Source organism: Cydia pomonella, chromosome 5 (genome assembly GCF_033807575.1).
Source record: "Cydia pomonella isolate Wapato2018A chromosome 5, ilCydPomo1, whole genome shotgun sequence".
Classification (NCBI taxonomy): domain Eukaryota; kingdom Metazoa; phylum Arthropoda; class Insecta; order Lepidoptera; family Tortricidae; genus Cydia; species Cydia pomonella.
The window spans coordinates 8,541,287-8,566,167 of NC_084707.1; the positions used below are offsets into that span (position 1 = coordinate 8,541,287).

At 37.3% G+C, this 24,881-nt stretch overlaps 1 protein-coding gene across 2 annotated transcripts in view; it reads right to left on the bottom strand.

The window, feature by feature from the left end:
- Positions 1 to 24,881, bottom strand: part of LOC133517654 (LIM domain transcription factor LMO4) — a 270,497-nt gene that overhangs the window by 133,883 nt on the left and 111,733 nt on the right. The window contains exon 1 of one of the 2 annotated variants that reach the window (XM_061851011.1): positions 11,912 to 12,292. The exons of the other annotated variant lie outside the window; for it this stretch is intronic. The gene's annotated coding sequence lies outside the window, so the exon portion shown is untranslated. Of the gene's footprint in view, positions 1 to 11,911; positions 12,293 to 24,881 lie in introns of those variants that run through there. 2 annotated transcript variants of the gene reach the window in all.

The window sequence follows — 24,881 nt, forward strand, 5'->3', positions numbered from 1 at the left end:
AGCATCTCTAATAGTTCTATAGTGTTAGGTGGGGTTTTTTCACAGTTCTGCTCTTTTACGCGAAAAAAGAAAATTTGAAAATGAGTTGCTAACTTCGCAAATGACGCTTCAGCATCCCAGCCGTCAACGACTCCATCGCCTCAAAATTGTATTTACATAAATGCAAGGCTAATGTTATTCAAATTTAGAAAAATGGTATGTAACATTGTAATACGAATATGCACAACAAGGTACGTGAGAGGTTCGTTTCCGCCAAACGGATAAGTAGGCAGCCATAACCTGTAATCGGAACCGGTTTGGCCAATGTGGACTTACGGCAGATCGCATGGCCACTAGACGGAGCATGGGTAGCCACCATGCTAGGCGCTCCTAAAGCTCATTTTGTACTGATTTATTTTGAGAATGGTATCAAAATCAAACATTAAAAACAGTTTATTGTCTGGCAACAAAGGTTCATAGATTACAGACTAATATATACATAAATTATAATCTTAAAAACTAAAAATCAATTTTGGTAACATTAAGTTTCTTGCTGCGTCTCCTGTTCTGGTGTAGGGTTCGGCAGATTTCCACGGAAAAGCCTAAATATCACCAGTATCGCACAATTCAGTAAATTCAGTTGAGATCACGTTTGTTACCTGTGCGAAAACTGCGAGAAAAGAGCTAGGTTTGAATTACAATAACTGACGGTGCCTCTTTTTAAGTATGTTTATTACTTGTGTTGGCAGGTCCTCAGACATGATGTTATGACCAAGAAGAAGACAAATGGTGACTGCGAGTCTACCTTAATGGTTTATTAAGCAAAGTCCACATGAGGAAGGCCCGGATTACAGCGGTCAAGACTATCTAAAATAATCGCGTTCCCCAGATAAGACTACTTATAAGAAAACTAGTGGCTGTGTCCCTTTTTTTTAATACTACGTCGGTTGCAAACAAGCATACGATCCGCCTGATGGTAAGCAGTCTCCGTAGGCTAAGAACCCCTCCCCCCACCTCGTTATAATGTAAGTAGCTTTATAATGCGAAGTCCACACGAGGAAGTCTACGGGACTTACGGACTGGGGAGGGCATGCGATATCAAAGCAGGTGTTCCACTAGTGCCTACTGCCTCAATAAGAATTCCGGCGAGAGCCTTAAAGGGCGCTGAGATTTAGTTCACAGGGCTGGATAATTTTAGCTTGCCGTTGGATTGTTTTTACTAGCAAAGTAAATATTGTTCCAAGCAAACGTTGAATCATACTGTTATATAACCAATAGGTAAGTTTTGAATTAAAGATTGGCCAAAGGTCGTTGCCACAGACAATTATACAGCCAACACTAAAACAACAACAAAACGAGTATATAGTTTCAAAGAAGAAACACAAAAAAACATATTTTTTGAATTTCAACCTTTTTTAACAAAACAGCTTTTGGTAACGTTTTTAATCCTGCATTATCAAATGAAGCTTGTATTAGATATACATTTTCCGGTCTCCTCTAGAGTGTAGTTCAATTGAAGATGGGTTCGTTTCGTTCGTTTTTATAACGTAACGAAAAGGTTTTAATCCAATCGGTATTATAATCTCTTTCAAAAGTCCAGAATTAGACTTTAATAGTCCATCAAAGAGTAATCAAACTGTATTTTACAAGCCACAAATTCAGCCGTCAATGATTTTCTCGTGAGCATAGTGAAGGCGTCGGAGGAAAGAAGTTTGGGGTGGCACGTTTATAACGCTTGTTTAATAATTTAGCAGCCCGCCCGGCCTGCAGGATCTGAATAATGGATGCAACAATAATATGAGTAGACTAGACGAGACGATATATTCAATAATTCTATAAATAAGAACAAAACTGAAATTTTCCATTGCCTCATCTTTTTATTACTACATGTTTTTCGTGGATTTCTTCGGTGTCGAGAACTGTAGCGGTTGGGTATAGCACTTAGTCTCTTATTCAAAAAAGGGGGATAATGTTTTTACAACAGCCACGTTTAATTCATCACCCGCTTCGTTTTCCTTATATTGCATTATTGTTTTAATGTGATCAACATTATATTGCCTGAGTATCCGGTATAAGTACTTTTATTTCGTTACTAATACTGTTCCTGTTCTGTCCATTCTGGAAAAACCTTCATAATTCTTCAGCAAAGTATTTCGAACTTGGATAGGTACCGAGTAATTGTAACTACAATTTCTATTTTACAGGGCAACGACATGAAATTTCTACGTAATTACGCATCGATTTTGTGGCAGTAATCCTCTTACATCAACAATCAACTCAACATTCGTGACGTTTCCGTATCCCAGTCTAAATAAAAGGTTATTGTTAGAAGCCTGGGAACCAGCACCTGCCGCGACGTTAATACTACGCATAGAGCTCTCAATTCAAGATGGAGCCACGTTGGGGAGAAACTTGACATGATTGACAAATATTTTTTGATGATTGTAACGTTTAACTTTGAAATATGTATTATCAAAAAGGATCTTTGTCTTTTACATAAGGTGACCAGATGTCAGGATCACCAGACAAAGGCTGGAATACGAAACTTAATTTTTTTAAATGGTAAATTAGCAGAACTAAATTGTCACAATATCTGCCAGGGCTTTGAGATTAGTACAGAAAGTCAAAATTTGTCATTCTTAGCCATAGTATGAATTTTGCGAAATGGTTAATCAAGTAAATGCCATTTAAGAATCCGGCCATGATAAGAGTTGACAGATATTTGGTTAAATCCGGGATTTTGTCAGGACTCTTGAAATTTCGACCTGCAACTGCCCTTAGAGCACTCATACCAAATACACGCTTGCACCATTCATTACTGGGGAAGGACCCCCCTTTCCAAAATGAGTCTCTTCTTTACCCAAATTAAACATTAGTTATCCATTACAGAAAAAGATATTGTACATTTTGTGAATACAGTCAAACCTAAGTAAGCGAGAGCTCAAGGGACCAGAATATTTTCTCATAGAGGTTTTTCTCTAATCAGAGTTTCGCACTCGAGAAGTAAGAGGACGGACATTTCTCGCTTAGGCAGGTTTTAAAAATAAGTCGCAGTGATATGTTATATTACTAATATTACTTATTAGTTAAATGGAACTAATATTTATGAAACCAAATTTACAGTGAATTTTGTTTTTGTGATTTCCCGCTCTCGAAAGAGTTTGTATTTCTTGTTGAGACATTCCTAGAATGTGTGTAGAACTGAGCAAGTTTGATCGAAAATATCGGTTCACGACGCACATTTGGGTTTTCCAAAAAGGATACGGATCAAAAACAATGACCTATTAGAGACAAACACTTTTTATAAACAATTAAAAAAATTGTTAGACCTGGTGCACCACGTGCGCGTTAGTTCCACGAAAATTAGAAAGTACCAAAAAGAATGTTTAATAATTACACTATTAAGGACTCTCGCTTATAGAGGTCAAGGGAGAGACACCCTATGATACAGAGGTTCGAAGCGGAGAAACGACTCTCTCTTGAAGAGGTTTGTATCTTTCGCTAATAGAGGTAATTTAGGGCAAAAATTACGGGACCTTACAATTACTCTCGCTAATAGAGGTTTCTCGTTTATCTAGTTATATCTTATCCAGGTTTGACTGTATTGAAACTCAGAAAGATTAACCAAATAAAAGTTTTCAAGAGAAGAGATGATGACAACACTTTTTGCACTCCTACTTTTTAACCAGTTTTAAGTATGCAGACATTATTTGCATAGTAAGCGGTTCTTTTAGTTGCTATTTAAATATACCTAAAGAAAATAACACGTAAGAATTAACGGTGAGGAACTGGTTATAATTTGCTGCGTAATGTGCAAAGTAATTAGAAAGGTTATAAGTTAAAATAGCTCGGAAGATTAATCATTTATGTGCTTCGTAATTTACTAAGTTAAGCTACGTTCAAAAAAGTTACAAGAATAATCACTGGGGTTTGGAATCTTCCATGGCCTACATTTATAATAAAAATACTCTAAAGCGATCCAAATTTCTATTTTCGTCTACATGGCGTTATTCATAAACGCAATGTCAAGCCTATTAACAAACCCTTGATAATTGTTTGTCTTTATCTGTCATTTTGACAATTGTGTTTGTAAGAAAAATATGAGGGGTTGATGATCACAAGAGTTCCATCTAATTTGGATGATTTATGAAATAATTGTTTGCCTAATATGAAATCTCTTATCTTATACCTATCTGTTTTCCCGTCAGAACTGAGAATGGACTACAGAGATGTTACCAATTGTGCCATTAATTTTGATAATTTCGCCCTTAATCCGGTTTTAAACAGCTAGACGTTACGTACAGGGCATTTGCATGAGGGTGCAGTAGAATGCGTTTAATTTGTTAATAAATCAGGCTGCGGGGGCGGCTCGGGTTCATTAGACGGATCGCCCGCGGCCTTCCGGAGCACGAATCCTTCACAAAGCATTTTGTAAGTGAATGAACCGTCTACTATAAGTTGACCCCGAGATTCAGAACAAATATTCGTGATTATCTCCAGATTTATACTGGAGAAGCTCATACTGGTGTTTAAAAGCGTGTTGGTTACCAGAACGAACAGTCAACTCCGTCCAACTTTGATGCTTACTGGCTTGCTGCACTTCACATGATGTCATTCCATTAACTTTGCTTTTTTCTTTTTTGCGATTGTTGTATGATCCCACTTTCCATTAACAGAGATGTGAAAAATAGTTTATAAAAAGTATTTAAATACAAAATACAAATACTTCCTTGATATACTATTTCAAATGCAAAATACAAAAGTTTTCAAATTTGTATTTAAAATACTAAATACAAAATAGGTATTTTCAAAATGCTTTTTTAAAATACAAATACTTTGCGATAAAAGGTACTCTTAAATAGTGAATACCTAGTCTGAATTAAAAAGTTAGTATTGCTCTGAATTTACAGGTTGGAAAGGCTTTCTTTATTCTTTAAAAATAGTGTGTATATCAGTCCTCTAGAGTGCAAATTTTGTGTCTCCTCATGTTTACCGGTTGAATGGACTTTTAAGTGATGGTTTTTAACGGACAATTATTAAAAGCATTAATTTAGATTTGTAATGTTTTACAGCTAGTATATACCTCTCGTTGGTTGGTGAAAACGTCTTGTTTGTGTTTCACCAGGGCAGAAAAGTTTGTTTACCTCTCGTGCCTTGAAACCCTTGCAACGCTTAAGATTCCACATTTTTAATCTCTCGCAACGCTTGTGGTCATTTGCGGCGTTACTAAACAGACTCACCAGTTCCATGTTAAAATAATAAATAAATAAATAAATATTATAGGACATTATTACACAAATTGACTAAGTCCCACAGTAATAAGCTCATTAAGGCTTGTGTTGTGGGTACTAGACAATGATATATATAAATATTTATAAATACTTAAATACATATACATAAGGTCGATATTTAAACGATAGATACAAAAACAGCTTCGACAGGAAAACATAAATAAGTATGTAATAATAGTATTAAGCAAGCGCGGATCAGTCCGCGCGATATCGCCAACTATTACATAAACCCTAGAGGTTTTTAATAGTGGTTTATTGAGTTAAACCCTGTTTCAAAAAATTCATATTGAATAAATAAACAAAAAAAAAAACAGAAAACACCCATGACTTAGGAACAAATATCTGTGTTCATAGCACAATTAAATGCCCTTACCAGGATTTGAACCCGGGACCATCGGCTTCATAGGCAGGGTCACTACCCACTAGGCCAGACCGGTCGCCATAAAAGAATGAGAGAGTTGCAAGGATTGTAACGTCAGAAGAGATTGTAACTCCTACTTACTTTAACTAATAAAAAGTATTTTGTATTTTGAAAATAGAAAATAGGTCCCAAAAACTATTTGAAATAAAATACAAAATAGTTTTCTTTAAAAGGTATTTAAATACAAAATACAAAATAGGTATTTTGCATTTTGTATTTGCATTTTAAATACAAGTATTTCAAATAAGTCACATCTCTGTCCATTAAGCATTGAAGAACTCTTCAATTCTCTTCGAAGGCGGAAGGGCTTAACTATGCTCTCTATAATGTGCAGTTTTCTTAGATGAACTTTGTTGTGGTAATAATAAAGCTTCTATAATTACAAGATCGTGAAGGATCTTGTTCCTGTTGTACCTCTTAAACTCTGTTGAAGTTATTACTGTTCTACCAAGATTGACGTTATTGTTTTAAAATACAGTCATCAGAGATACAATGCTTGAACACATCCGCAGCTTTAGATTTGCGAATCAGGTAAAATAAGCACTCGAATAAAAAGATAACGCTAACTGTTATTAAAACCTAACGTATCTAAATGGAGATCTTCCCTCACACGAATAATAGACTCATAAAGTGATAACACTGGCATAAATTAAGGTATCCCAGCACCTCGTCCACGCACGTAGTGAAAGTTTTAATTGCGTTTAACTCTATCGCCGTCAACCGAGAACACCCAAGCGGATTATTTTTCACATGTAACTCGCAAAAAGTAGGGTTTTTGAGCGCAATTAGTGGTATAACTGAGTTTTTTGTGTATACTTTCGTGATGCTTGGAAAAGTGAACACCGCCGCGCGGGATTATCACTCACAGATCCGAAAGGTGACATTCGGATGGCAAACTACTGCTGTGGCGGCATTACTGCTGCAGCGTGAACGCGGCCGCTATAACTGTCAATATACGGATAAAATGAATAACAGATTGACCGTTCTAATCGCGACTGTAATGCGGCTCCGAACGTCACTCGTTTTATCAAGGACTTTGACAGTGCCCGCGTCAATGATGACGCAACAGTAAGTAACACAGCCATATTTGCGACCCGAACGGCACCTTAAGGCGCGCGAGCGCACTGTTCCACAAAAATAAAGCGCACATTTGACAACGCTAGAGACCCAAGCGGATTTTTAGTTAGGACATTTCATGCACCAGCAAAAATATGGTTAAATCCGGTAATTTGCCAAAATATTAATGACGGAAAACAGCAAATAATTAGCGCCGAGTCAACAGCCTTGGACAATGTCCGCAATTATTTTGGACATAAAAAATGTCACTATTATCTCCGAGTCGAGTTTAAACGTAAATACAGAACCGGACGAGAGCACTCATTAATTTAGATGATTGTACAATTATCTAAATATAAGCGGAGCGAGACACCCACACGGAGGGAGGGGGGTACACAGTACAACCCGAAAAGGAGGAAGGGGAACGGGCACTCGTTTTTAATTAAACCGGCGATGAAATGAAGTGGTCCGTATAATATTGCTTAGACATGTTTTAAATTAATTTCGAATCTTACGAAAGTTCATAATTTAGTCTGAATCGAAACACTGGAACTCGGCTGACCAAAATATTCTAAAATATTACCAAAGTGAAATTATTCTTCCTAAGTGTGTATTTTGAAACGAATATAGGAATAAATTCTATTGCTCGAAATGACAAAAGATAAATTAAAATTATCACGAATCAATTTTGTTCCCTTTATTTCGACACTTTCGACTCAGGTTACACTGGTCGTGGTCGCAGACGCAGAGAACTGATTTCCCCATAAAATTGTGTTTTAATAAGTACCTATGTATTTTTATATGACAAAATATAACCTACTTATCAAAATTCCTCCCAGTAGATGTACAAATGTTTGGTTTCAGACCAATCATACCTCCATCCATCCATCATCCATCTGCTTACCATCAGACGGACCCTCTCTATCCTTGATTGCCACCGATGTAGTATAAAAAAAATCACAGGATGTCCCAAATTGACTTCCCCAAAAATATTAAGTGACAACTCCAATCCATTGTTCCCTAAATTAGAATAATCAAAATAACAGCATAGTACCCATAACTGCATCCGCTAAGATAAATTAGCTAAAGGCTTCAATAACAATTAGGTTTAATATATACGTACTCCACCCCATTCCCGATAGGGTTACCAGGCGTCAGGATTTTCTTTAATTGTAGGGATTTTTGGTCACTTGTCAAAATTGCGGCCAGAACAAGTAAATACGTGGCTACAGAAATGATACCAATTGGTAATAATGTACTTAGGTAATTGTTGTCATTTTTGTTTGTGAATGTAATATGAAGTTTGATTACAGTTTGTTTTATGGCGTTATTCATAAATGAACTACAAGCCTCAATTAGTTATTAATTGTTTGTATTAATGGTTAATTTTGACATGTGTATTACAAATACAAATAATAAATGAAGACAGGGATAAAGGACATATAAACTTGTATAATTAAGGTTAGTCTGTAAAAAGACTGTACGTTTTGCATAGCATCAAATAATTATTAATAAAATCACATAGGTATTTACAAACAAAGCCCCCTTCCGAGCAATTGTCAGGAATTTTCTTAATAAATCAGGGATTTTGTCAGAAGTGCAGAGCATGGTACGTGGTAACCCTAATCGTGACGCCAACTTGGGAAGGGTTGTACGTCTCTCCTCCTCTATTTGTTTTTCGTTAAAGCTTTAATTAAAAGTAGGTTTATTTTAAAGAAAATTGATGTTCAAAGTAAATAAATCCTTGATGGTTTAATTATCTCTTGTAATTGAGTTTCACCTGACGATGAAATTAGTATTGTGCTCAGACAGTTCTTATTAATTAATGATTTTGTAGATAGGTATGAACCTACGGAGTTTTGGGTTTCCTTTATTGGTTAATTGGTTTTATACAATGTTGTTAATTATTTCTGCCGGATTTTCATACGGAGTTTTGTTAATTATATTTGAATATAGGTATACCAGTGTATACTTTTAATTTAACCCTTTGACCAAGTTCTTTTAAACATGTTCCGCAAGATTAGTTAGGTATTCAACGATCGTCAGTGCCGGATTAAGAAATTTTGATGCCCTAAGCATTTCTAGATCTTGGTGCCCCCTCTGCCTAGGCTCATCCAGATTACATTGACAACATTGATTTTTTTTGGTAAACTAAATGACGTTCATGGTCGCATTACTGCTGCAATTAGTATTTTCAATCCATTACTTATTTTATCAAGGAAATTGACAGTGCTGCAGCAGTAATGTTGCAACAGTAATGCTGGTGCAGTCGCCATCCTAATGTCACCTTTATCAAAGCATGCGTGAACTAAATGACTGAAATTACCTATATCTATGATTGTGTACTTGCCTTTCCGGCTAACTATGTGATTAAAACCTGCTTTGGTTCACTTCACAAATAAACCCTAGAAGTAACATGCATGACCAAAAGTAACCCGAAAGTTACATAAGGACTGAGGCCCAGAGGCAATTGTAAATTCGTATGTGCGACAGGGAGACAACACGTCGAACGTGGTTCACGGTTGACACTCAGTTGTTTCTACCGTGGCGGGCAATCGTGCGAGGCCGAAGGCCGTACTGCAGGATAGCAGTGCTTGGAATTGAACCAATGGTGGAAATAGTCAAAAAACGAATCCAACGGCCATACTCATAAGGTTGAAGATCCGGAGTGGCCACTTGGCGCTTCCGAGCAAGACCTCAAGGCGGAGTTGCGAGAGAGCTGGGTTTTGTGACTGAAAAAATACCCAATGTAAGCGAGGACTAAGGTCGAGCTCCACACAGGGTTGAAAAGAGAGCTTTTCTAAGAAGCGCATTCATGTGAGGCCAAAGGTCGAGCTTCAGCAGGGCCGAACTCTGGCAAGAATCTATGGCCAAGTGTCTTAAAAAACTAAGTCGAAAGCTGAGCTCTTCATAAGGCTGAAAGCGCGGTCCGATCGGCGCTTTTACGTATGAGGCCAAAGGCCACGCTGCAAAAAAGCAGAACTTGGAATTGACAAATTGTGTGAATGAGGCCGAAGGCTGAGGTCCTCATAAGGTTAGACGTCCGGGGAGTCTGCGCGGGGGGGCGGCGCGCTATAAAAAATACCAATGGCGAATTGTAAATAAGGCATAATGCCCAGCCGCGAGAGACGAAAGCCTGGATTTGGACACATGGCCGAATGTGAGGCTTAAGGCTAACTTTTGCATAAAGTAAAAAGCCGAGTATGAATAAGACCTAACGAAATCGAACCAATGTGATCATGGCTCTCCTGCTGCTCGGCATTTGGCCTCGCTCAAAAGGGCACTTGATTAGAGTTAGTTGCAGCCGATGAAATAGGCGTTTCGAACCGAAGATTTCCTTTGGCAGGATTGACCCCTAGGAGTTAGGACCCAAGGGTTGATTTAGTTAAAAAGTGGAGCCACCAAGTTTTGTAGTGTAATGCCGAACTCATTTACGAGTATGGTATCACATTGACACCATTCCGAAGTGGAAACATGTAAAATTTTCATTTTTTTTAATATTCCTCTTCACGTTTCAACCGCTGAACCAATTTAGTTGAAATTTGGTATAGAGATAATTAGTTTAGACCCAAAAATATAATCAAGAGTTTACAGTTTAGTCCCAAGAAAGGACAGGATAGTTTTAATCTAAAAAAAATCATCGCTAAGGATGTGTAAAGAAGGGTGGAAGTTTATGTGGGGAATCAATAACCGCTGCATCTATTTGAATGAAATTTGGTATGATCTACATTTTAGATTTTGTCGAAAATGAGAACAAACGTAACTTAGAACCTAAACTTAAACAGTTATTGACCTCCGACTGACCGACTTCGCCGAAGCTAAAATAAACCTGAATCAAAAATCTGGGTGGCATCACTTTTTAATTACATCTTAGGAAACCAAAGATTAATTCTGCTAAAGGAAACCTTTGGGTTAAATAAAACCGTATGCTTTTGGTTTTCGACCTTCGTGGGGAACGAAGCCCCGAACCTGCACTTTAGCCTTTGATTCCGTCATCAGTTTTTTTATAATAAAACTTTGACAATTAGTTCGCACGAGCTTGGCTGTGTGCAATACGTCGCAAACCAATCTGGTGTGCAAGAGCTCAGGCAGCATGCATGAGTGACAAATTCCGATCCTCGAAAATCTGTTAAGACTTCGGTGCTGCGAAGCCGAAGGCCGAGTTGCAAGAGAGCGAAATTCGGACACGACATAATTAGGTATAAATTAAGACAAAAGTGTAGATCTACTATTAAATTCGACACTCCGAGAAGGCTGAAGAAAAAGCTCCTCGCAGGGTTGAAGACAAGTAGATTTCTAAAACTGAGCTCTACGTTGGGTGTAAGGCCCTTTGGCCTAAAGGCTGACAGATTTGCAGAATGCTGGAAATCAAAAATCAACCACGAACCAATAGGTAAAGTATGATGAAAAAATCAGCATATTGCAAGCTTGATGGAATGGGCCCTCGTAGGGGCAAAGGCCTGCGTTGGAGACGCACTTACGTGCCCTATACACGACGCACAAAGTTTCATGTACAAACTACCCGTTATTTTCCCACGATTTTGGTGCCCACCTAGACGTGGTGCCCTAAGCAAGTGCTTATTTTGCTTAATGGTTAATCCGGCACTGACGATCGTTCTTCGTCAAATTGTTGTTGTTTTCATTATTCCGTAGGTACCATAATAGCAAGAATGGACTATAGGTAATTTTATATTGCTTAGATTAAATAGGTACTTTAAGCGTTTGTATCTATTTTTTACCTAATTATTCTAGATATTTGGCAACTATGTAGAACTTATGTAGTCCCAGTCTGTCGTATCGAGAACAGGATTCTTTTATTAAAGAATTCGTTTTAAATGTCGCAAAACGGACTATATAATAGGTATGATTATAGTACATTATACTTTTAAGTTTGTAAACAAAAAGTATTATCACTACTAAACCCATCCACGTGGTTGACGTAAGCCGCTGGCGTATGAATTCCCTAATTTGCGTTGTCGTTTCAATACGCTTTCCTCGAAAACCGCTCATTTCCGGGCGTTCTCGGCTGCCGTAGTGAAATAGATGACCTAGATTTGTTTACAAACATCCCGCGTAGACTACAGACCATTGTATGCGTACGCTAGGCAGCGGCCATGCTCCAAACATCCACCGAATCACAATAAATACGTTGGAAGGTAGTTACCTAAAGGCTTTGTCCTTTGGGTCTCTTGCCGCGCGTCCAGGCAGCGCCTCGATGGGACCGCCGGCTCAGGCACGATGCACCAAACAAAAAAACTCAACAATAACAAAAAAAAAACACAATCAACGCATCAACCGAACAAACTACACCGCCGATCACAGTCTAATATCCTCGGAGTCCGACGGAATAGGAGACTGGTCACATAAAACTTTTTTGGGGAACTTTAAAACAAAAACTGTACTGACAACTTCGAAAAAAGTAGTAATTGCGACGGGGATCGTCGACACTTCCCCGGACAGCGTTTCGGTCGCGACTGAGCGCGCCACGCGGTCGGCCGGGGCGGGGGCGCGGGGCGCCGCGAGGGGAGCGGCCCGCTCCGCGGTATTATTTGATTAATTCGCCTCCCCTTGTATCCTCGGCGAGTCGTTAAGACGACGTTAAGTTTTTAAATTTCATTGTGAGGGCCACAACCTTCACCTAGTTTTAACCTTAATTGAATTAATTAAGATCGATGGATGCGGAGGAAGATTAGACGTTAATAAGCGAACGTTGAAGGATCGTCCTGCTCTGCTTAATTAGCTACGGACTGCCGTCGATGTGCGCAGGAAAAATCCCTACTTGAAATAATGAGTCAAGTACCTAACGTATTATGAAGAATTATAAAAATTGTTGTGATTTTGTATTTTTTGCTTCGTGCGCTACCTATCAACAGAAACATTTATTAGAATGATTAGTATCGTTCTGATGCAATTGAAGATATATCTATGTTTTTAAATTAGTCTGTTATAGGCATTATCCCACTTTTGGGCCTCTTTATCTCCACCACTCCGCTTGTGAGGGTTCCTCTACACGATGGCCCAGCGTAGGCCAGTCCAAGGGACGCAGCTATGCGGTGAAATGAGATAGCAATATCACTTGCTCCCTCTAACGCATAAATGCGTCCCTAGGACTGGCCTACGCTGGGCCATCATGTAGAGGAGCCATTACGGCTCCCTGGTTAAGACAAAATACTTACCTAGGCCTGTTCATATAATTCCGAGCGAACATGTGTGCATCAACGAACATGTCTTGTGTGCAAACGCGATTTGTGCACCAACGCCTTCGCCTAATTGGTAGTGCCTGTGGCCCATCTTAAGGAAGTAGTATGTAGTAATCAAGGTAAGTCAATGAGCCAAGATGACAAACATTGGCCGCGTGGCTTTCCCTGCCCTTTCCACATCTGTGAAATTTCTACCCGGGATAATTTATTTATTTATTTATTTAGAACACATACAGTCGTATATGATACATATGTCAAAAGTGCATATTACACACATAAATGTTACTACTAAAAGACCTAACACCTATAATTTGGAAATCTCATCTTACAATTGGTAATACTTCTTTCTGGTATTTATTTAAATTTTGCTATTGAGGAATATTTCCATACAAACTTAAACTTAATTAGGATTAGACTTACATCAAAATAAATAACTTTAAAGATAAATGTATTTTATTATTCAAGTAGGCATATTACAATGCGCTTATGAACGTCAAATAAAGCTACACCGGATCTAACTCTACACCTCTGACCCGAGAAGATTTAAATCCCCCCCCAATTGGAGGAGGGTATCCCAATAAGGACCGGCAAGAAACTCGACGGGACACATCTTTTCAAAACATTACATCTTATAATTAATATGCATTAAATAAGAATAAAATATACAATTTAGATTACTATAGAAATCATGCAATTACATACAGTAGGTAGGTAGCGAATTTTATTACTAAGATTTCAACTGTAAGTACTTTAGAAGTCTAAACTACATTACTGTGATCCACTAAACATCATATCTAATTACTTTTAACACATAACCGTAGTAATTAACGCAACATAAAAATCACATAAATATCAGATTACCAATTAAGACTACAGATACCTAATAATTAGTATCGTCTCGCACCCAAAACTCGTCTTCCCACAGTCGGCCGCGGCAACAAGGGTTACCAGACGTTAGAAATTATCCTGATTTTGCAGGATTTCTTTAATGTTTTTTTCAGGACTGAGACCAATTTTTCTTTACAGCAATATTCTCTTTCTACATAGAGTTTTTTTTATTTTTTTTATTGTTATATTTTATTGTATGAAGGTTAATTATTTTATGCAATTATTCCTTACGAAAGGTCAATTTTAAAATGATTTTACGGTTTAAACTCACGTGTTTTTAGTCACTCGCGCGACATGTTTCGGACTAAGTCTCCTTCTTATGTCGCGTGAACCTTGAACCTAATTTTACGGTTTTATGTTAGTACCTATGTCTCACGACAGTTTAAATTCAATTTTATTAATTTTATGAAGTTAGAAGTTTAAAAAATATTTTTTAGTTGTTAGTAAGTAATTTAATCAATCGCCTTACATTACATCACAGGATTGCTATTCGAATAAGGATTTTTGTCAGAACTTTACAAACGTCCCTGACAGCCCTAAAAGAACTCGTTCCACGCCGGGCGTCGGGTTACAAGAAAGAGGTCGGCCTCAATTTCGGGTTAATTTAATAATTCGGATATAATCGGGCTAATTCTGGCGCTGGCGCAGGTGCGGGGTGCGCGTGCGACGGTATTGCTTAAATTAAAACACCTCGGTTACATTGCGGTGATGTGTGCGAATCGTTTAGCTCTTAAAAATAAGAATTACCAGCATGTCCACAACGTATTTGTCAAGTGGTCAGTGCAAGTTATACAGACTCTAGGTGAGGTATCTTCGAAAGCGGGGTAATTTTGAAAATCGCTAATATTTACTAAAGCCGAACCACTACATACTTTCGTAACACACTTCCTACTCCAACGCTTATCAAGGCATCTTACTGTTGCAGTGTTGCTAGAGGCAGAAGAAGGAGGTAGGCAATTTTCAAAATTACCAACCCCTTTTTCAAAGTTACCCTGGTACAAAAATACAATTCTCATATAATAAGTACATATTAATATTAAACAGCATCGGGATTTCATTTCACTGTGTATAAGTTCTCATTAACGACATTCTGCCATTATTTTATTTGTGCAAAATATGAAAATTTGTAAGTTTGAAAGAAGAGTACATACTCAATAAAGTATATACTTTATAACTGCGTTGTCATAGTTTTTTACGAAGCGTGTAAAACGTATTTTCCATTTGTCTTACTAAATGATCGTATCAAAATAACGTCATGTCCCGAAATTAACAGTTGTTTAACAAATACAATTTTACAACAGTGTTAAAATATACAGTTATAAATATCCTAACGATGGCAAAATGAGGCCAAGGAATGTTTGGTTCGATATTGTAGCGAGCAGTAATGACCGAACTTCCGGACTATTACCGATGTAGTGTTTTATAGTTAAAGGTTTTTTGTGATTCTTTAGTTTTTGCACACTGCTTAAGCAATTAAAACGGACGCCTCTGTTGGTTCACGTCTCCTTTGTTATCATATCCAAAGTTAAGGGCTATAAATTTCATATAATATAATATACATTATTGTACCTAGCTAAATTACAAGCGTAATTGTACATAAGTTTAATGCGAAGAAGACCTTCTATAAGGGAAGACCGTCTACAACTCTACATTGTAAACCAAAGAGACTCTTATCAGACTTTAATTTTTGCGCCTGTGAACGGGTTTCAGCAGGCGTTTTACATGACATGATTAATTTTAGTGACAAACTGAAATCAATTATTTTAAGACTAATTACAGTTTTTAACTTTTTCTTACTTCGAAACTTGTAACATACATATTTGTTTTTACAAAATTACAAAAAGTTAGCTAGATGGGATGATTGTAAATATCGGCCACTTCATCTTAAAATAAAGTACGTAATGAGTGTAATGAGACCAACGGCATCGCTTTAAATTCCGACCAAACAATCTCGTGGTAGGGGGCGGTAGGAATCCCTCGCTCCGCTCCGAAATTAATCTTTGTTTAAAGTTAATGTTGCTTATTAATCACCCGCATTATGTCTAGATGGATATAATGTAGCAATCGGTGAGTCAGACTATCGGGCCTTTATTACGAAAACAAATGCACCGTTAGGAACTGTGTCCACTAACATACGTCAAGAAAAATATATAGAGTCAGGCCAAGCAAACTCTACGTGGCATTTGTAATGACAAAGTGTGCCAATGTCATCATGAATGTCAAATTTCTTTAAAAATAGGACGTTTTTAATAACATTTCTTCACTTTGTTTTATTCAAGTTGGTGAAAGTTAGCTGAGATGGGCTCTAAATTTGAGCGTTTGTTTTCTGAATACAATATTATCTAGTGCTAGTAGATTTCTATAGCCTCCTGAGACCCAGAAGCAGCTGTTTTGTTTTTGAATTTAGAAGTCTTAGCTACTGTTTAGAATAGATTGTGGAATATGTACTTACAAAAAAAAAGGAAGATAGATTTCCCCACCCATTGTTGTAGCCGGCGAAATGCAAGAACATTTTATGTATTTAATTTGTTGCATGCTCGCACGCACTTAACTTGTATCTAAATATATTTTATTGTAAAGAGAAATCACTGATGAGCGCCTGCGTAGGTCCAATTTGTTGTACATATTCCACAATTTATTTTACAGTACATAGGGTGCTACTTTATCACACGCGTGCGGGAATGAGCACTTTCCGTGCATATGTCGAAACTTTAAAGAGCCATGTGTACTGTAAAACGTTGTACGATACACGTGTGAATATGTAGTTCGCAACTCGTGTCCCCTTCGCAATTCGCAACTCCCTTCGGTCGTGTTTTAATTTATCACCACTCGCTGCGTATTTCCTATTTTCTGCACTTGTATCGTAAATAACTATAGAACTTATAATTGAATAATTTAGAGTTCCAAATCGAAAACATCTGCGTCTGGATCTCAGAAGGATACCTACATTCCTAGAAGAAAAATTCTCAGAAAAGTAAAATAAGTACTAATTGTCTTGTATTGTTACTGCTATAAAACTCCTACTCGTCCGATAAAGACAAATCAGACAACATTACCAGAGTCGGCAGTGGAAACATTCATTTTCCCAACCTGTTCGTTGCCCTAAGCTTTTTATTGGACTCTACATTAATCGATTACCGTCTTTATGCGGTTGCATTAAGATCACTTTTATTAAGACTTAGATCGTAAGTGGATAGAGGCAGTTTAGATTAGAGACAGGTGAAAGGGTGTCTGTTAAACATTTAAATTAGGCATAATAGGTTCCTAATTTAATAAGGTATATTAAATTATATCGGAAATAATGTAACGAATACTATTATACCAATGTACCAACTTACGGTATTTCTGGACCAATACGACCTACAAACTATGAAGAAAACATCCCACACTAGCGTCTCCCGAGCGCCGGCGGTCTACACCGTGTCCAATAAGTTCGAATACAGTTATGATCCTTAATAAAATAAATTTACGCGTAGTTTATGTTATGAAAATTATATTAAGTGAAAGCCACATTTATATACAATATTTACAACAAATGTTTTGGAATAACTCCACCTTTAACTTTTTTTACAAGTTTCAAACGTTTCTCAAAAGAGTCACAAGCGGCACGCACCGCATCCATCGGCATATCGTCCCATATTTGCATGATAACCTTTTTAAAATGGCTCAGGTTTGCGACTTTATAATTATTTAGTTTCGAGAGCATGTATGACCATACGAAATAATCTAGTACGTTTAAATCTGGAGAACTTGGTGGCCATTCAGTTTTCGGCAAAAAATCGGTCAAATTAGCCTTGCACCAAGCTTGAACAGCGTTTGCCGTATGCGACGGAGCTCCGTCTTGTTGGAAAACATAATAATCGTCTACAAACATATTTTTTAAATTTGGGGCAACATTTTTCTCCAAAACCTCCGATTTATAGTATGCCGCATTGATTTTGACGCCTTTATCAATAAAAACTAGAGGCAGTTTGCCCCTCTTACAAAGAGCACCCCAAACCATCACTGATGGTGAGCTCTGGAACCTAGGCACATTCTTTTCATACTCTGGAATGTCTTCTATCCGTGCTGCCCACAACCGGTCGTTCTGGGCGTTATGAGGCTGCTCTAACACAAAGAGTTTCTCGTCTGAGAAAACAAATTCGTCACCTGCGTGCCAAGAAAGTATGGTGCTACATCTTTCTACTCTCTTTTTCTTGGTTGCATCTGAAATGCCATGTACTTTTCGTTTTTTATAAGCATGACATCCAAGATCTTTTTTCAATATATTATGTACAGATCCCCTGGAAATTTTCAGATCAGCAGCTAATTTTCTAATAGATCGGTGTTTTTTCCGCCGAATTCGCTCTCTTATAGCCTTTACCACTTTTTCAGTTCTAGCTGAGCGGGGCCGACCGGATCTTTTCCTGTCCTCTGTAGAAGAGATCTCTTTATACCTTTTTATAGTAGTATAAACCAGATTCCGTTTAATTCCATGCGGTTGTAACGCCTTGAATATAGCACATGGCCTGTCGCCTTTAAGGAATTTTCTAATAATTTCTTCACGAACGTACTTCATCGTGTATTCAAGCCAAACTAAAAATACGTGACTCATGAAATTATAGTACTATGTTTATGTCAATATACTTTTTAAATTAAAATAAGAATTTTATATCCAGCGATCCGTATGTCTATACAGCAAGTGCTAAAAGTTTGTATTCGAACTTATTGGACACGGTGTACTCAACTCTATGGCTGCTGCTCGACGCAACGTTGGCGTAATTGCGCAGCGTGGTCAATGGATTTTCATAGCGCTGACTAGACGCCGACGCTCAAAAGATGCTAGTGTGAGACGGCCGGCAACGCGCTTGTACTTGCAACCCCTCTGGTGTTGCAGGTGTCCATGGGCGACGGTAATTGCTTACCATGAAGCGATTCGTCTGCTCGTTTCCGTCCTACATCATAAAAAACATTGTTTTTGACATATCGTGACATTACAAATGACGTGACAGGGACATGGTCGCAAATAACAAAAGTTTTGTTTAGGTTAGGTTAATTTACGAATCGATTTCACACTGATTTTGCAAGAGTAGCCAATGTAGCCATGGTCGTACTACATATCATTAAATTATGAATGGTAAGAAATACATACACAAAACTATTTAAATTATTTGGTAATATACTGACGTATACTGCCGTTTGGAATGCAGCGCGTACCTAATAAACACCCGAAAATGTACCACCCTTGTTCTGTATTCGGTTATCGAGTATAATTTGCTTCCCAACAAAACCATACGAATCAACACCTTTCATATGCCCAATGTGAAGTCTTGCTCCGGGTAATTTCGCACGCGGAGCAATTTGCACATATTCGGCCAGCTCCAACCCAAGGCACGAAACAAGGGTACAATTAAGGCGTTCGCACACTGCACCGCTGCAGCAAGGGCGGCTCTATCACAATGCGCCAAATGACGGCCGCCCGGTAGGTACGCAAATGAAGAATATTGTCGGACGGCGTGAATACTCCTTAATGACGCTCGGAGATGTCAGCCCACACTGCATTTGCGCGATTGTCAAATGATAATTCCGAATTATTGTACGTTGCTAATGGTTTTTTAAATGACCAGTTCCATTGAAGACCTTGGTACACTTTAATAAGTGCGAGTTCATACTACAAATTTTTGTTGGTTAAGACACGAGTCCTTTGAGTCCTATGCTTTAAGCCTCAACTCATTCAGACTCTTGTAATTAAGTCGAAGCTCTTTTTAACTTGTTATAGATTCGAGGCTTTTGTTGGGAGTTGCGACTTAAGTCTTTTTCAAGGTAACTTACAATTTATTTACAAAAAAAAACGAAATGGAATTGCTTAATTTTATTCATTTATTAACACAAAACATATACATTACAAAAATAATCATAATTGAATTGTTTATATAAATTGATATGTAAGATATACAGATTATACAATAACGCCTGTTTCTTTACTGTTACTTAGATAAAATTAAATTACAAAAAAAAACTAAATGGAATTGTTTCATGTAAATTTATGTGTAAGATATACAGATCATACAATAACACCTATTTTCTTTACTGTTATTTAGATATAACCCATAAAATTGTTAACGGAGTCTTTATTCCGAGGCTCAAGGCTTGACTCTTTTTGAGTTGCGGTCAAAAAAGACTCAATAAAGGACTCGTCTCGGGACTTAAAAGACTCGAAAAGTTTTTAAACGCTGATCTTCGTAAAATGACCTGTTTATAAGTAACCCTAGTACCCATCATAGTACAAGCTTTGCTTAATTTGGGGCGAGGTTAATCTGTGTAAGATGTCGCCTATTATTTATGTATTTATTTATTCCAAATACCATCGTATATATAGTGTATACTCGTACATCGTAAACGTCTGTCTTCTGGCACGCGTGGACAACTTATTTACATGCATTCCACGTGAACTCATTCAACATACATGCTCGCGTGTAGTTCATGCATTTAAACGTCAGCTGTCCGAGATAATCTCCAGTTCAATTTCAATTCAAGTGTTCACAACATTATTGAAATCAATTAAAATGTTGATGATTCGTTTGGTTCATTAAAAAAATACCAAAATTTATAGGGCTATAGAGGTTTGCCAAACTACCCCACCTCAATTAACTCGTAATTCCGAAGACCACCGTATTGATAGCTTATACTCGTATACGTCTATCTTCGGCACGTGGACAACTTATTTACATGCATTCCACGTGGACTCATTCAACATACATGCTCGCGTGTAATTCATGCATTTAAACGTCAGCTGTCCAAGATAATCTTCAGCTCTATTTCAATTCAACTATTCGCAACTTTACTTTTATTAATTTAATTAAAATGTTGGCAATTTTGCGACTTGTTTGTCTGATTCCTTTGGTTTATTGGAATAAACATAAATAAGGCTAATTAAGACTAATTACAAAATTGGAGACAAAACATCAAACCTGATTAGTTAAAAATCTAGGCTAATAGTCTAAAAATACATTCCATGGAGGTTTGCTATTAACGGCCTCGAGTTTGAATTTGGAATTTATTATTAATTAGACATGTTTTCGTGATTTTACAAGCTTTTATTATTCAACTTGCCCTGTTAGTATGTAATATGTATGTATATTTGTGCGGGTCAAATCTTGGAAGCTAAATTTGAACCACTTCCCGTTTTCCGATTGAGCTGAAATTTAGCATATACATATATGTAAGTCGGATGACAGTGCAATATTATAGTAGTACCATCGAGCTGATCTGATGATGAGAGGAGGTGGCCATGGGAATTGTGTTTAGGGTTTCTAGAATTGTTTCGATAAGTTAATACTCTTGCCTTGCCTGTGGAATGAAAAGTACAGTGAGCGATAAAAGCTTGTGTATTTATTTTCTATCGAGGCAAGTTTAAACTTTAATTGCAGTCTGTCCTTGCTAATTTAGTCTAGATTCCGTGCCTATCTTTTTAATGACATTTGCCCTTAATCAAAAAGTAAAAATTCAATATAAAAACAAAGATTTTACGTTAACCCCCTCTTAAGTGTGGTGCTGTGGTACTCGGCAAAAAAGCTATGATAAAATGACCGAAGCGAAATTTATGTTTTGTTTCAATTATACCGTTGTGGAGAGTTGATGCAGTATGTTGTATGGAAGAGAGGTTTTTCAGTTATAAATTAAGTTTTGTTTACGCAGTTTAAAATAATACTAGATATCGTTATCGATCTTTCGTTCAATGAATAGCATTAAATTTTTTACAAATATTTACAAAATAATGTAAGAATACTTTGGAAAGCTAATGTTTCAAAACAACCCGGAAAATAGTACAGGAATCGCTAGGAATAAATACTTATTGCCTGATTGCGATAACTCGGCGGTTAAACAGGGAAAGTCCAGTTGTTATTAGTGGCAAGTCCGTCGCAAATGGGAAAATACATGAGGTCATGTCCTAGCTAAGTAAAATTAAATTATCAATGTTTACAATAATATATATATGTGTGCCGAAATCTAGTCAAAAGGTCCCACTTTGTCGCTTACCATAAGGACGAGATTTGTTTGTGTCTTTATATGAATAACCTGTCAAAGCGTCTTCATGGCAAGCGTAAAACTGGGACCTATTGCTTGGAAACGACACATATAGTGTCCATAATGTACACTCACGAGTGAATCACAAGTGATTTAAGTGACATTTTTGGAACCACTATGTATGGAAAATAAAAAATCAAATAACTATCAGAAAAGCTAAAAGTAAATTCACTTTCAAGCGCATACTGCGCAAGAATTTATCTGACAGATATAAGTAATGTTTCACAGTAGGTACATGTATATTGTATACAGTGATTTTTTTTGTTTCTGTTAATTTCAAGGGTCCATTCCTGAGCTTAAATTAAGTAACTTTCTCAAAGACACCGGTATTTTAATTAACTCCATTTCGGAGATAATCAATAATTTATTTGTATCTTATAAGGCCCTTACGAGCTTACACTTGCCTTAGGGCCTGTTTGCATATTGGTTAGTGTTTAGTACAAGTGTATTCATTTGCTACTAAACGTAAGTACTATCTCGAACGATTGATGTTCGAAATTACATTGATATGTCACAGTTTTCAATTGTTTGGCTGAATTAAATTTGATGCCCGTGTTGAAATAACGCTATATGCGACATTTAACTACTATTAAAAAAAACCGGCCAAGAGCATGTCGGGCCACGCTCAGTGTAGGGTTCCGTAGTTACTTTTCCGTCAAAATAAGCTAAACTGGAGCTTAAAGTGTAGTATATGGTACCTTTCACCCGAATTAAACAAATAGGCAAATTTGCGTAATCAGTACCTAATTAAAGTAAGTCTTTTTACTATGAAGGGAAAACTTTTTGCCATAACTCAAAAACAGCTAAACTGATCATGTCCGCTATAGTTTTCATTTAATGTCTTTCTTAAGCTCTACTTCCACGATTTTTTTCATATTTTTTGGACCTATGGTTCAAAAGTTAGAGGGGGGGGGACACATTTTTTTTTTCTTTCGGAGCGATTATCTCTGAATATATTCACTTTATCAAAAAATGTTTCTTGAAAACCCCTATTAGTTTTCAAAGACCTTTCCAACGATACCCCACACTCTAGGGTTGAAGCGAAAAAAAAAAATCACCCCCACTTTACGTGTAGGGGAGGTACCCTAAAAAAAATTAAATTTTTAGATTTTATTGTACGACTTTGTCGGCTTTATTGATTTATATATCCATGCCAAATTTCAGCTTTCTAGCACTAACGACCACGGAGCAAAGCCTCGGACAGACAGACAGACAGACAGACAGACAGACGGACATGGCGAAACTATAAGGGTTCCGTTTTATGCCATTTGGCTACGGAACCCTAAAAATTATAAAAAAACCTTAAAAAAATGAACTATGCCATTTAGTTTCCTTAAACGTCCTTACCCATACCCCGGATTTAACGAAATTCAATAAAAACACATACATTATAATGAAATCATAAACTTAAATATATACTGTATAATGAAATCATACACAGTATATATTTATGTTTATGATTTCATTGTAATATATTCATTCTTATTTTGATTTGTAAATAGTTGGTGATATAGGTTAATTATTCAAACGTCTCTTTTTGGCCCAGTGGTTGACTGCTAGAGAATGCCTTAATTTAAATGCTATTATTTTAAAGTATAATAATAAAAAAAATCATTTTAATTGCTCATGAGAGGAGTATCAAATCTAGGAGCCCGATTCAGATTTTACAAGTCGTTAGGGTTTTGACACGACATTGATGATCTTCATGCTGATTGCGAAAGAAATATTCGCGCGAGAGATGCGCGCCCATAGGTAATATTACTGCAATGTTCTCTCGCCCGAGAGTAACACTGGCACGTATTGTAAACTATAGAGTCATGTATACATACTATGCCTTAAACACGTTTTTGAGAATTTTTCACTATGACATTGATGCATCATGGTGGTTTGTTTAGAGGTCTACCGCGAAAATCGAAATTTCGTAATCTGCTCGTTTATCGCTCGAATATACAAGAGTGATAGAGAGGCAGATAAGGAAATCTCGATTTTCGCGTTTTGAGGTAGGCCCTCAGTATATCCTATTAACACCCCCTACGCTGACTTTTGCGTAATATCCCCTATTACCAAGACGATAGTTATGGTCGTGTCAAAACCAGTCCAATACCGTGCCAAGTTGTCAAATTGCAATGCCTTCAATGCGTTGGTAACTACATTCATTTGGTATCGTTATTAATAGGGACAACCTATCAAATAGGCCTATCCATAGGAGTCAGATTTTAATTGGCAGTGACAAGGCCCAGAGCCGCGACTCACCCCCTCAGTTCAAAAATGCCACAAGAGCCGGCTGCCGTCAACTCTCTAGCGACATTATGCTACTGAGCCCGCACCCGGCAATAAGTTTTTCTCCCACCACCCTTTACGCAACAGGTGGTTTAAAGGACTGACAAATTTACCCAAAACAATACAACATCGTTATGAATCCATTCCGCTTATCGTTAACACTTTGCACAGATTACTTGGATGCAGGCAGACATTTCACTTTCATGCAAAACGGAAGATTTTATTAACACGAGGCACATACATCCTTTGTAAGTGAAAATTAAAGTTAATATGTGTTGAAATTACTACGTCGCAGTGGACATTCGCGACATGATTATAACATTTTCATACTTTTCTTTTTACACCATTTGTCGTCTCTGTTTAGCCATATGGTTGACTGGTAGAGACTTGATATTAAACATTAAGTACGCCATTTGTATTTTGTTTTTGTATTTAGTGTAATCAAGTTTAAATAAATAAATAATCAGTAACAATTCAGCATTCGTGTTTTTTCGGTTGTACCTAATTTTAATGCACCTCCTCCTCTTCTTCCTCGCGTTGTCCCGGCATTTTGCCACGGTTCATGGGAGCCTGGGGTCCGCTTGACATCTAATCCCAAGATTTGGCGTAGGCACTAATTTTTACGAAAGCGACTGCCATCTGCCCTTCCAACCCAGAGGGTAAACTAGGCCTTGTTGGGATTAGTCCGGTTTCCTCACA